The sequence below is a fragment of the Drosophila arizonae genome, chromosome 4 (genome assembly GCF_054131065.1).
Source record: "Drosophila arizonae isolate 15081-1271.41 chromosome 4, UAZ_ARI_1.0, whole genome shotgun sequence".
Lineage (NCBI taxonomy): Eukaryota > Metazoa > Arthropoda > Insecta > Diptera > Drosophilidae > Drosophila > Drosophila arizonae.
In genome coordinates this window covers 25,928,609-25,941,910 of record NC_142924.1, presented here as the reverse complement: position 1 = coordinate 25,941,910, position 13,302 = coordinate 25,928,609, and the positions used below count along the sequence as shown (strand labels likewise).

Below are 13,302 nucleotides of genomic sequence, written 5' to 3'. Positions count from 1 at the left end.
ACACAAACGCACACACAGGCACACATACACACACACACGCATACAGACACACATACACACACACATACACAAACACATACACACACAAGCACCCACGCATAAACACGCATGGGCTGCAGTGTGCGCTTACTATGAGAACTTAATTGTTTAATAACTTTTTTTGTGGACGTACGATCTTCATGAAACTTTCAGATTATGATTATAACATGAATATACATGTAATTGCCAAAGCACAAGTCTCTAGTATTTGAAATACGCTTTTTACAAAAGTGAGGGTGAGGGGGTGAATTTAGAGGTGGGGGTAAATTTTAACAAAAACCGAAATTGTATAAATTGCATATAAGCATACATTAAAAATTTGGAGACTAGCAATAAAGGTGTAGAAGATATAATTTTATAACTGGGTTTCGATAAGGTTTTTTATCGATAAAAAAAGATCGGGATGAGTTATCGATTTTTAATGATAAACTTGATATGCGCGCTGTAATTACGGACATTTTTAAAAGAATTTGAAGTCTCTAGCTCTTATATCTTCTGAAATCGACGCGTTCATACATACGGACAGACGGACAGACGGACGGACGGACAGACGGACAGACGGACAGACAGACGGACAGGGCCAAATCAACTCAGCTCGTCGCCCTGATCAAGAATATATATACTTTGTGGGGTCTGCCACGCCTCCTTCTGCCTGTTACATACATTTCAACAAAACCATTATACCCTGATTTCCCATTGAAAATGGGTTCAGGGTATAAAAATACATCGATGCATCGAATTTTCAATCCGATGTATTATTTGGTCTTCAATTTGGCATTGTATATAAAGTTAATGGATACAAAGATTTTGTAATTTATAGATTTTGGATACCACGCCCCCTTCGCCCCCAATTTGTAAAAAACGCATTTCAAGTACTAGAGACTTGTGCTTCGGAATGTACATTTGAGCATTACGATTATGTTCATGCATTATGTTCTGAAAGTTTCCTTAAGATCGTATGTCTACAAAAGAAATTATTCAACAAATAAATTCTCATAATATTGCCCACACTGCAGCGCAGCCCAAGCGCAGTCGCTGCTTACTGCGCAGTTAGCAGAGCGCAGGCTTATGCATGCGTGTGGATGGATGTGTATGTATGTGTGCATAAAAGAAGTGCAGAATGATTAGAGTATCAGCTTAGAGGATTCAGGGTATCTCCTAGTCGAGCTGTCTCGACTGGAGCCTTCTTACTTGTTGTTTATCTAGTAGTTTGTTGGATATTATATTCCTATTCTCTTCTGTTTTTTCTGGGTTATCCTGAACTGTTGTGCCGAAAAATATCTCTATTGGTTTTCTTTTAGTAACTAAATGGTAAGAGGCGTTATATTCTTGTACTGCTTTAAAGAGTGTATCTGTGAAACTCATATCTTTATTGTCTTTTCTTAGGCAAGTCATTATTTCTAACAGAGTGGAGTGAAATCTCTCTATTTGTCCGTTACTTGTTGAGTTATAGGGAGGGGTAGTTTAAACTTTATAGAGGCTGAATTGAAAGCTTGCTCGTTGTCGATTACTATAGTTCTGGGCATACCGAATGCAATTAGGATTTCTCTTAATGGGATTTTTATATCCTCTGCAGATCTTGAATTTAGAATCTTGACTTGAACGTATTTTGAGAATTTATCGATGCTAGTTAAAATAGTCTTATTTTCTGTTATATAAATATCTATATGAATGATTTCCCCTGGAAATTTGGGAATTGGTGTTGCTTGAATTGCGGGATGTGGAGGGTGTCTATCATATTTTGACTCTCTGCATGTTAAGCATGATTTTGTAATTTCTTTAACTTTTTTGTGTAGTTGTGGGAAGAAAAATTTTTCTAGAATTTGGGCTTTATTTTCTGATGCATTTCTGTGTGCTCGTCTATTATCTTGTGTTATAATTTTATTCTGTTCATCGACGCTCGTAATGTCTTCTACCTTTCTTTGAGTGTATCGTATTTTATAATTGGAAAAGTGAAGTGGGTAGAATTCCAGTATTTTGCCCATGATATGTTCTGAAGTAAATAAGCCGTTAATAAGTCTTGGGTCAAGTCGTTTCTTAAAAATGTCAATCAATTCGTCTTCGGTAAAGTGGGGCTGTGTTGCTATATGCCTATGGTATGTAGGGAAGGGAATTTCGAATTTATAATCGTGCTTTTCGCCGATTACTATGAATAGCTGATTCTTGAAAACGTTAATAGGTGTTTCTATTGTGGGGATGAGATTGTGTGACGAACTTTCATCACTCATAACTAGTGGTTCCTGGCTTATACTTTAACTCGTAATTGAACTCTTCTAAGTAACTCTTCCAATGTTTTAATTTTCCGTTGTGATTTTTATTACTTAGAGCAAAGGCTATTGGTTGGTGGTCTGTGAATATAATAACTTTGGCAGTTCCATACAAGTAAATTCGAAGGTTTTGCAATGCCCAAATTATGGCTAGCATTTCATTTTCGTTTGTTGCATAGTTCTCCTCTGTTTTTAACAATGTTCGGGATATAAAAGTAATGGGTCTGCCTTCTTATTCAAGGATTGCACCGATTGCGTAATTCGAAGCATCGGTTGTTAGGTGGAACTCTTTAGAGAAGTTTGGGTATTTTAAAATTACGTCATCAGAACAAAGAGTTTGCTTTATTTTGTTGAATGCTTCTATTGCCTTGTTATCTAACTTTATCTGTACTTTATCTGATGCTTTTGCTGATATTCGACCATCTTCACCTCTGAGATGAGTGGTAAGGGGTTTAGCTAGTTTTGCATAATCTTTTATGAATCTGCGGTAGTAGCCGGAGAGGCCTAAGAACGATCGTAGTTCTTTAAGAGTTTTGGGTATGGGGAATCTGGAAATCGCTTCAACCTTTTCTGGATTTGTCTTAACGCCACTGTCTGAAACGCTGAATCCTAGGAAATTTACTCCTTTTTTGGAAAATTCACACTTGTCCATTTGGATTTTCATATTAGCGTTAAGTAAAGTCGTGAAGACTTGTTTTAGGAGATGAGCATGCTCGTTTTCATTTTTGTAGACATAGCAGATTTTTCCAACATGATCCCTTAGAATATCATCTAAGGCTCTTTAGAATATTAAAGGGGAAATCTTGAGACCAAAAGGTAGTCTTGTAAATTCGTACTTCCCTCCGTTAACAGAAAATGCTGTCTTTTCTATGTCTGTCTCCTTCAAAGGAATTTGGTGGAAACCACTTTTGAGGTCAAGGACCATGAAGAATTTAATGTCCAAATTTAGCTTGCGATAATCAATTACAAGTCGGTATTTCTCTTTTCCTGAGGCATCAGTTTTCTTTGGTACGATCCATACTGGAGCATTATACGGTGATCTAGAGGGTGTAATGACTCCGTCAAGCATTTCTGATATCTGCTTTTCGACTTCTTGCTTTAGAGCAATAGGATATGGGTAATGCCTGCTGTAAACCGGAGTGTCGGTATTGGCCCGGATCTCTCCTACTACTTTAGTCGTGTAAGTTAATTTTTACTCTGGGTCTGCAAATAACGGTTTAACTTCTTGAATTAGTCGATCTATTATCTTTTTCTGGCTATCGGACATATGATTTGTTCGGACCTTTATACTGTTAACTGCTTGTGCAGCTAATTGCTTGATACGGAATTTATTACTGTCATTTACTAATAGGATATCATTCCTGACATTGATAACAACATTGAGTTGTTTCATTGTATCGTTGCCTAGGATACCATGAAAAGTTTTTAGAGTGGGCAATACGAAAAAGCTGATTGGAGTGTTGAGGTTAAAAAGATTCAGAAATATATGATGGGCTATGGCTATTTTTCCGCCTATAGAATTAGCGAAAAAAGCTTCTTTGTATGTAATTCTGGTTGGAACGAGTATCAATGAGGAAGTTCAGTACCTGTCCGTCGTTTGCATTGGAAGTAAGGTAACGAGGAACGATTTAAGCTAAAAAATTGACGTCAGACATATCAGCAATTTCTACTTGAATCTGGTTGTCTGCGGTTGCTTTGTTCTTGTACGGTGTTTCAACGATACCTTGCTCCTCTGCAGCAGCATAGTAGGCCTGTTCACTCATACACTGCTCGTATGCCTCGGCATAAGCTTCGGCGGCGTATGCGTTTGCATATGCACTTGCGTAAGCGTTAGCCTCATCATCTACGTTCTGCACTTGGGTTTCCCCAGTATTGATGTGAAATTGTCGCTGTTGTTTGAATGGGTTTTCTGCCCTAGAAGATAAGGGTCTTTTCCCAGTAAATTGTTTATTATTTGGCCTATTCATATAATTCACATTCCTGGTTCTGGTAGACGAGTCGACTTCCATTGGTTGTGGAGCCGGTTGTGGTTTTGGAGCTATTGGTCTTGGTGGTGCGTTAAAGAACTGTAGTGGTTGTTGGTGTATGGGTCTTGGTATGAAACCTGAATTCTGGGGGTTAAACTTAGGCTTCGTGGATAATACAGATCCAGATCGAAGTTGGTTTGATTTAAGACATGTGGGTTATTGTATCGAAATGAAGATTGAGTAATTTTATTTTGATGATTGTTCTTCGGAGGAAGCGAAGGGGCTCTTATGGGATTAACGGAATTTCTAATCGACTGGTTCTCAATCAGTCGGCACAAGTGAAGAGCATGTTTAAGGTCGGTTGGCTCTTTGATGGCTAATAACCTTGGTAAGTCTCCGTTGAGACCTCTGATAAACGTATCTAATGCTTTGTCCCTATAAGTCTTGGTAATAGCTCTTACTGTTTCTGCAGATGAATCATGGTTGTTTATCTGATTCAATATTAGAGACAGATGATAATAAATGGCTTGGTAAAATTCGTCTATTGATCGCCCATTTTGCCTAAATTAAGAGTATAGAGTTTGTATTCCAGTGTCTTAAGATCTCTGCGATCTACAAAATGATCAGTAAGACATTGGGATATGGCTTTCCAATTTAGTGGGGTGTTATACGCTTCTAACACAGCATCGGCTTCACCAACTTCTTTAATTCTTACTGTCATTAAGATACCATAGTGCTTTGGTGTTCCCTGAACAGTAGAGTAGGCCTCAAATATCCTGTCTACACATTTGCGCCATGAAGTGAATTCTGCTATATTCCAGAAAAGTCTTTTAAAATTCTTACAACGTCTGGTAACTTGTCTAATTCGTTGATTCGTCCCATATGTTCTGGGAGAATCGTCTGATCTTGCTCGACTGAAACGGTTGTACCTGGACTAAGTAACTCGTCACCTTTCTCAGACAATATCTTCCTAAGGTATCTCTCTATCGTACTTGTGGCACCTGTACTGGTGGATGGGAGTGAATTTTCTGGTGGTGGCATGTTTATTTTAGAGAATGCGGTCGTTAGTTCGTCAATGGTCACGCACAGATTTAAAGAATTTTTATCGAATCGGAAAATGATGGTGGTTTGTTTTCAGGAAATGTTCTTGAAATCTTGATTTATGTTAGTAAATTCCTACGCGATCAACGCAGTGATCTGCCTGACTATTATTTACCGGGCAACTAGACGTCGCTCAGTAGTACAATTTTAGAGTTTTCTTAAATACTAAGTATTAAAGTTCAATATTTCTTGTTTATTTCTTGTTTTTCTTAATTTCTAGGTGAATTGTTTAATGTTTGTTGTTTATTTCTTGTTTTTGAATCTTATTCACTATGCTTACAATATAATTTGTAGCAACGTTGACTCCCGCGATGATGGTCCGGATTGCTCTCTTTCGTCAGATTCCAGTATTAGTGGTGTGTCTGCGACGCATACTGATTACGCGGTACCCTACGGGCGGACACTTATAGGGTGGCAACAATGTTTTTGACCCACGACCGTACCTCGTTTACGTAGTTAGAGTCACCCTTTCACGAACACGGCGTAGCTGCGGATTAGGCACTATTACGGATCGTTCGAATGCTCCCGTTAGCTACGGATTAGGTTCAACGTTTCGATAGCTGCGGATTAGGCACTAAGGATTTTCGTCGCGTTCACTAGCAGCTATATTTCATTATAGGTGCTCTCGCGAGCAATAGTTGGTATTATGTTTTTCGACGCGTAAACTTTCTGTGGTGACGATCGCGGGTCCGTGCTCGGGCGCCAATTAAATATTCGAAAGCGGTTTTTGGATTAAAAAAACATTTATTCACTTTCGGTGCTGGATTAGAACTAAACTTAAGAATAATTATACAAGTACTATTTATATGAAAGCTGCTGCTGCTGCTATTGGCGTCACTGTCGCCGTGGTCACTGCTGTTGCTGCTGATAGGTGTCTTGTGACACAATGGCTCTCACGGTGGTGCTGATCGGTGTGCTGACTCGGCGCTCGTGGCGGAAATGCACACGTTGACCAGAATGTGTTTTGGCCAAGTGCATTGATTTTATTATTATTGCTGACGATAGGCTCCCACGGTTGCGGTTGCGTTGCTGTTGTATTTTTCTGACAAAGCGCACGTGTCAAAAATGCATATATATATATATATATATATATATACTAGCTGGCCCGGCAAACGTTGCATTGCCCTCTATATTATTTCTAGGTAAAAAATTGTTGAAAGCTATGTTGTTCAGGCTGGGATACACTGATAAATTTATTAATCGGATTTTCATTCAAGCACCTTGTTGTAAACGACATTCTTCGTTTTTTGGTCGGGTGCAAGAACAAATAATGCGGATCGTTTGCCAACACGTGAGCATGCCACGTACAATTGACCATGAGAAAAACACGCATTTTCTAGATTGAGGCCACAAATAGTCAAAGATTGGCCCTGTGACTTGTTGATCGTCATGGCGAAGGCAAGACGAAGCGGGAATTGAATTCGTTTAAATTCAAAGGGCATATCTGTTGAGCTCATCGGAATCCTAGGAATAAGAACTTCCTCATTTTTAAATTTTCCTTTGAGTATCAACGCGTGAATCACATGGCTCATCAGTTTTCTTATCACCAAACGCGTTCCATTGCACAGTTTTGGTTGGTTTAAATTTCTAAGCATGCAAATCATGGAGAATTGCTCTTTTCATAGATGTGTTCATTTCTTGACGCCGGTCAAGTTGTTCTTCCATATTGCCCATGAAGTATATTTGCAAGAATTTTTGCTGTGCATCTTCAATAGGTTGCAATGATCCAATGCGATGGCAAATCTGGCCTTGAATCTTTAAATTCAAAGCCATAGTTATAGTTATATTTACAAACACTATTTACAGAAATCTAACAAACTACATTATTCAAAATTTTTTTTTGGCAGTCATAGAAAATAAAATTTTTAACGTAAATTACCTTAAATATCCGTCTCCAATATTTTCCGCCCCAAATTATGTCATTTGGAAACAGGCATTGTATTTTTGAGTGTTCGCTAGAAAATGTCGTGATTCTAGTGTTTCGCCATAAAGCAGGGAACGCAATGGCTATGGTGACCGCTAATGGCAATGTCACTTTACCACTAAGGCAGCACAAACCGGGCGTTTCACCAGCAAACTTCAATGCGCCACAATGCTAGCAAACAACGTCCATTGGACCAATGCAAACTAAACGATTCAAGCTGTAATCAATGGTGCAATCATATCGAAACGCTGCTCGATTCAAATCAATCCTTGAACCATTTCTTATTGCCATTTCACGGGCTGCCTCTCTTTGAGAAGCACGAATTAAGGCCCTTCTTCCCTGGGTACTAACGCGGAGCCTTTCTCGGGCGATTTCTCGCTCTTCGTCAGATAATTGACTCGCGCTATTCCGTTGCCTAATTGCATTATGGGTCCGCCGGGAAAGATTAGATCTTCTAGGACGCGGCATTTTTATACCCTGAACCCATTTTCAATGGGAAATCAGGGTATAATGGTTTTGTTGAAATGTATGTAACAGGGAGAAGGAGGCGTGGCAGACCCCACAAAGTATATATATTCTTGATCAGGGTGACGAGCTGAGTTGATTTGGCCCTGTCCGTCTGTCTGTCCGTCTGTCCGTCTGTCCGTCTGTCCGTCTGTCCGTCTGTCCGTCTGTCCGTATGTATGAACGCGTCGATTTCAGAAGATATAAGAGCTAGAGACTTCAAATTTTTTTTAAATGTCCGTAATTACAGCGCGCATATCAAGTTTATCATTAAAATTCGATAACTCATCCCGATCTTTTTTTATCGATAAAAAACCTTATCGAAAACCAGTTATAAAATTATATCTTCTACACCTTTATTGCTAGAGTCTCCAAATTTTTAATGTATGCTTATATGCAATTTATACAATTTCGGTTTTTGTTAAAATTTACCCCCCACCCTTAAATTCACCCCCTCACCCTCACTTTTGTAAAAAGCGTATTTCAAATACTAGAGACTTGTGCTTTGGCAATTACATGCATATCCATGTTATAATCATAATCTGAAAGTTTCATGAAGATCGTACGTCCATAAAAAAAGTTATTAAACAATTAAGTTCTCATAGTAAGCGCACACTGCAGCCCATGCGTTTATGCGTGGGTGCTTGTGTGTGTATGTGTTTGTGTATGTGTGTGTATGTGTTTGTGTATGTGTGTGTGTATGTGTATGTGTGTGTGTATGCGCTTGTGTATGTATGCGTGTGTGTGTGTGTATGTGTGTCTGTATGCTTGTGTGTGTATGTATGCCTGTGTGTGTGTGTGTGTGTGCGTGTTTCTTGTGTAAGCTGAAAGACGCGAAAAATTATTGAAATATCTATTGCTCCAAGGGTTCAGGGGATCTCGTAGTCGAGCAGTCTCGACTAGAGCTTTCTTACTTGTTATTAATAGTAATACTGCCCTCGCACAAAACCATATAAAACAAGTAAGAAAATTCTAGTCGAGAGTGCTCGACTAGATACTACCCTGAACCCAACAAATAAAAATGCTCATTTAGTATGGCTGAAATTTCAATTTCGATGTATTTAAAAATATAAATAAAATACCAAACTCATTTAATAAAATATAAAAATATTTTGAAACAATTAAAAAAAATTAACATCAGTTGCATCGATCGGGATTCGAACCGCGACTCCTCGATCGGGCGTCATGCTGCTAACACTTTAGGCCATCTCACTCCTGCTAGTGGCGCTGGCAAAACTCAAATAGATTCACTGCTGCAGCGCCATCTACCAAAACTAAACGAAACTAACTGCTGATGTGATTCTAAGAATCTGCTAGAATAACCAAACTATTAAAAACGCACATAAAGTATAGTTAAAATTTCAATTTCGGTGTATTTAAAAATATAAATTAAATAGAAAACGCATTTATGAAAATATAAAAATATTTTGAAACAATTAAAAAAAATTAACATCAGTGTTGCACCGATCGGGATTCGAACCGCGACTTCTTGATCGAGCGTCATGCAGCTAACACACTAGGCCACCCCACTCCTGCTGGTGGCGCTGGCAAAACTCAAATAGATTCACTGCTGCTGCGCCATCTACCAAAACTAAACGAAACTAACAGCTGATGTGATGTTTTTGTTGTAGCTGCTGCACGTGCGTTTGTTAATTGGCCAAATATTTGATTATTTTTTATTAATTTTTGACTGAACGGAATTTAATGAAACTTTCAGCATATGATCTACATATTATATTGAATATTTGAGAAATTTAAAAAAAGAAAAATCATTCACAATTAGCTATAGAGGCATCTGATTTGAACTTGAATGATTTTACTCGATAAATACATAACGGGATGATTTATCGAATTTTAAAAGCAAACTCGACGTCCGCGCTGTATATACGGTCATTTTAAAAAAAAATTCAAGTCTCTAGCTCTTATATCTTCGGAAATCGACGCGTTCAAACATACGGACAGACGGACAGACGGACAGACGGACGGACGGACAGACGGACAGACGGACAGACGGACAGACAGACAGACGGACAGGGCCAAATCGACTCAGCTCGTCGCCCTGATCAAGAATATATATACTTTGTGGGGTCTGCCACGCCTCCTTCTGCCTGTTACATACATTTCAACAAAACCATTATACCCTGATTTCCCATTTTCATTGGGTTCAGGGTATAACAATCGAGAAATATAAATATAAATAATTTACACAAATTTATGTTTGAGACAAACAAATACCTGAACTTTCGAGATATTTAGCTTTTGTAAAAGTCCAAAAATACAATTTTTAATAATTAACTTTTTTTTTATACCCTGAACCCATTTTCAATGGGAAATCAGGGTATAATGGTTTTGTTGAAATGTATGTAACAGGGAGAAGGAGGCGTGGCAGACCCCACAAAGTATATATATTCTTGATCAGGGTGACGAGCTGAGTTGATTTGGCCCTGTCCGTCTGTCTGTCCGTCTGTCCGTCTGTCCGTCTGTCCGTCTGTCCGTATGTATGAACGCGTCGATTTCAGAAGATATAAGAGCTAGAGACTTCAAATTTTTTTTAGAATGTCCGTAATTACAGCGCGCATATCAAGTTTATCATTAAAAATCGATAACTCATCCCGATCTTTTTTTATCGATAAAAAACCTTATCGAAAACCAGTTATAAAATTATATCTTCTACACCTTTATTGCTAGAGTCTCCAAATTTTTAATGTATGCTTGCATGCAATTTATACAATTTCGGTTTTTGTTAAAATTTACCCCCCACCTCTAAATTCACCCCTCACCCTCACTTTTGTAAAAAGCGTATTTCAAATACTAGAGACTTGTGCTTTGGCAATCACATGCATATCCATGTTATAATCATAATCTGAAAGTTTCATGAAGATCGTACGTCCATAAAAAAAGTTATTAAACAATTAAGTTCTCATAGTAAGCGCACACTGCAGCCCATGCGTGTTTATGCGTGGGTGCTTGTGTGTGTATGTGTTTGTGTATGTGTGTGTATGTGTTTGTGTATGTGTGTGTGTATGTGTATGTGTGTGTGTATGCGTGTGTGTGTGTGTGTATGTGTGTCTGTATGCGTGTGTGTGTATGTGTGCCTGTGTGTGCGTTTGTGTGTGTATGCATGTGTGAGTGTATGTGTGTCGCAGTTCGCAGTTCGTGTCGTGTTTCTTATGTAAGCTGAAAGACGCGAAAAATTATTGAAATATCTATTGCTCCAAGGGTTCAGGGGATCTCGTAATCGAGCAGTCTCGACTAGAGCCTTCTTACTTGTTTTAATTTCGAATTTTGAATTTTGAATTTTTTATTTATTTTTGATTGTTAGGTTTTAATCTTTTGATTTTTTTTTTAATTTTTGCAGATTTTTGATTTGAAATATTTATAAAGTTTAAAAGTCCGAAAATATAAAAAGCCAAAAATACACTTTTTAATAATTACCTTTTTTTTTTTTAATTTCGAATTTTTAATTTTTTATTTATTTTTTGAACAGTCAGGTTTTAATCTTTTGATTTTTTGCAGATTTTTGATTTGAAATATTTTTCCTTTTGATTTGAAAATTTTTTTTTTTTTTTTTTTTTTTTTTTTGAATAGTCAGGTCTGCTCGAGGTCAGGAGACCGTAGACTGACTGACTACATTTGTTTATTTACTTCTACACTATTGTCAAAACTGTCACTGTTACCAAGCCTACTGGGTATAAAAAAAATTTGAACATTTGGGGAAAAAACCGCGTTTTTCAAGTATTCGGCAAATTTTTTCAGTATTTTTAAGACCCTATACTAAACTCGTTGCGGAGACAAATCCAACAAATCAAAAACCATGAAAATTGGTTCAGCCCAAATCAAGTTATAAGCGGTCTTCACTTTTACACAACTTTCTTTTATATATATAGATATATATATATATATATATATATATATATATATATATATATATATATATATATATATATATATATATATATATATATATATATATATATATATATATATATATATATATATATATATTTTTTTTTTTTTTTTATACCCTGAACCCATTTTCAATGGGAAATCAGGGTATAATGGTTTTGTTGAAATGTATGTAACAGGCAGAAGGAGGCGTGGCAGACCCCACAAAGTATATATATTCTTGATCAAGGCGACGAGCTGAGTTGATTTGGCCCTGTCCGTCTGTCTGTCCGTCCGTCTGTCCCTATGTATGAACGCGTTGATTTCAGAAGATATAAGAGCTAGAGACTTCAAATTTTTTTTCAAATGTCCGTAATTACAGCGCGCATATCAAGTTTATCATTAAAATATAACTCATCCCGATCTTTTTTTATCGATAAAAAGACCTTATCGAAAACCAGTTATAAAATTATATCTTCTACACCTTTATTGCTAGAGTCTCCAACTTTTTAATATATGCTTATATGCAATTTATACAATTTCGGCTTTTGTTAAAATTTACCCCCCACCCTTAAATTCACCCCCTCACCATCACTTTTGTGAAAAGCGTATTTCAAATACTAGAGACTTGTGCTTTGGCAAATACATGCATATCCATGTTATAATCATAATCTAAAAGTTTCATGAAGTTCGTATGTCCATAAAGTTATTAAACAATTAAGTTCTCATAGTAAACGCTCACTGCCGCCCATGCGTGTTTATGCGTGGGTGCTTGTGTATGTATGTGTGTGTGTATGTGTTTGTGTATGTGTGTGTATGCGTTTGTGTGTGTATGCGTGCGTGAATGCGTGCGTGTTTATTGTGTAAGCTGAAAGACGCGAAAAATTATTGAAATAGCTATTACTCCAAGGGTTCAGGGGATCTCGTAGTCGAGCAGTCTCGACTATAGCTTTCTTACTTGTTATGTTGCAATTTGTTGCCATTATTTCGCGATTTTTTGTACCCTGAACCCATTTTCAATGGGAAATCAGGGTATAAAGGTTTTGTTAAAAGTATGTAACAGGCAGAAGGAGGCGTGGCAGACCCCACAAAGTATATATATTCTTGATCAGGGCGACGAGCTGAGTTGATTTGGCCCTGTCCGTCTGTCTGTCTGTCCGTCTGTCCGTATGTTTGAACGCGTCGATTTCCGAAGATATAAGAGCTAGAGACTTGAATTTTTTTTTTTAAATGACCGTATATACAGCGCGGACGTCGAGTTTGCTTTTAAAATTCGATAAATCATCCCGTTATGTTTTTATCGAGTAAAAACATTCAAGTTCAAATCAGATGCCACTTTAGGTAATTGTGAATGATTTTTCTTTTTTTTTTTTTTTTTCAATTTCTCAAATATTCAATATAATATGTAGATCATATGCTGAAAGTTTCATTAAATTCCGTTCAGTCAAAAATTAATAAAAAATAATCAAATATTTGGCCAATTAACAAACGCACGTGCAGCAGCTACAACAGCATCGTATGCGTGTGCACACATACGTTCAAACTTCTTCTAGAAACATTCGTTGAATCACATCAGCTGTTAGTTTCGTTTAGTTTTGGTAGATGGCGCAGCAGC

General features: G+C 37.4%; 2 long non-coding RNA genes across 2 annotated transcripts in view; both read right to left on the bottom strand.

Annotated features, from left to right (window-relative positions):
- Nucleotides 1-11,755, bottom strand: part of LOC149269490 (uncharacterized) — a 178,296-nt gene extending 166,541 nt beyond the window's left edge. The window contains exon 1 of the long non-coding RNA XR_016269672.1: nt 10,038-11,755. This is a non-coding gene — a long non-coding RNA (uncharacterized LOC149269490). The remainder of the gene's footprint in view (nt 1-10,037) is intronic.
- Nucleotides 7,001-10,025, bottom strand: LOC149269491 (uncharacterized). Its single transcript, XR_016269670.1, has 2 exons — nt 7,254-10,025; nt 7,001-7,129 (listed from the first exon to the last, which is right to left on the bottom strand). It is a non-coding gene; the product is annotated as an uncharacterized LOC149269491 (long non-coding RNA).
- Nucleotides 11,756-13,302: the final 1,547 nt, after the last annotated feature.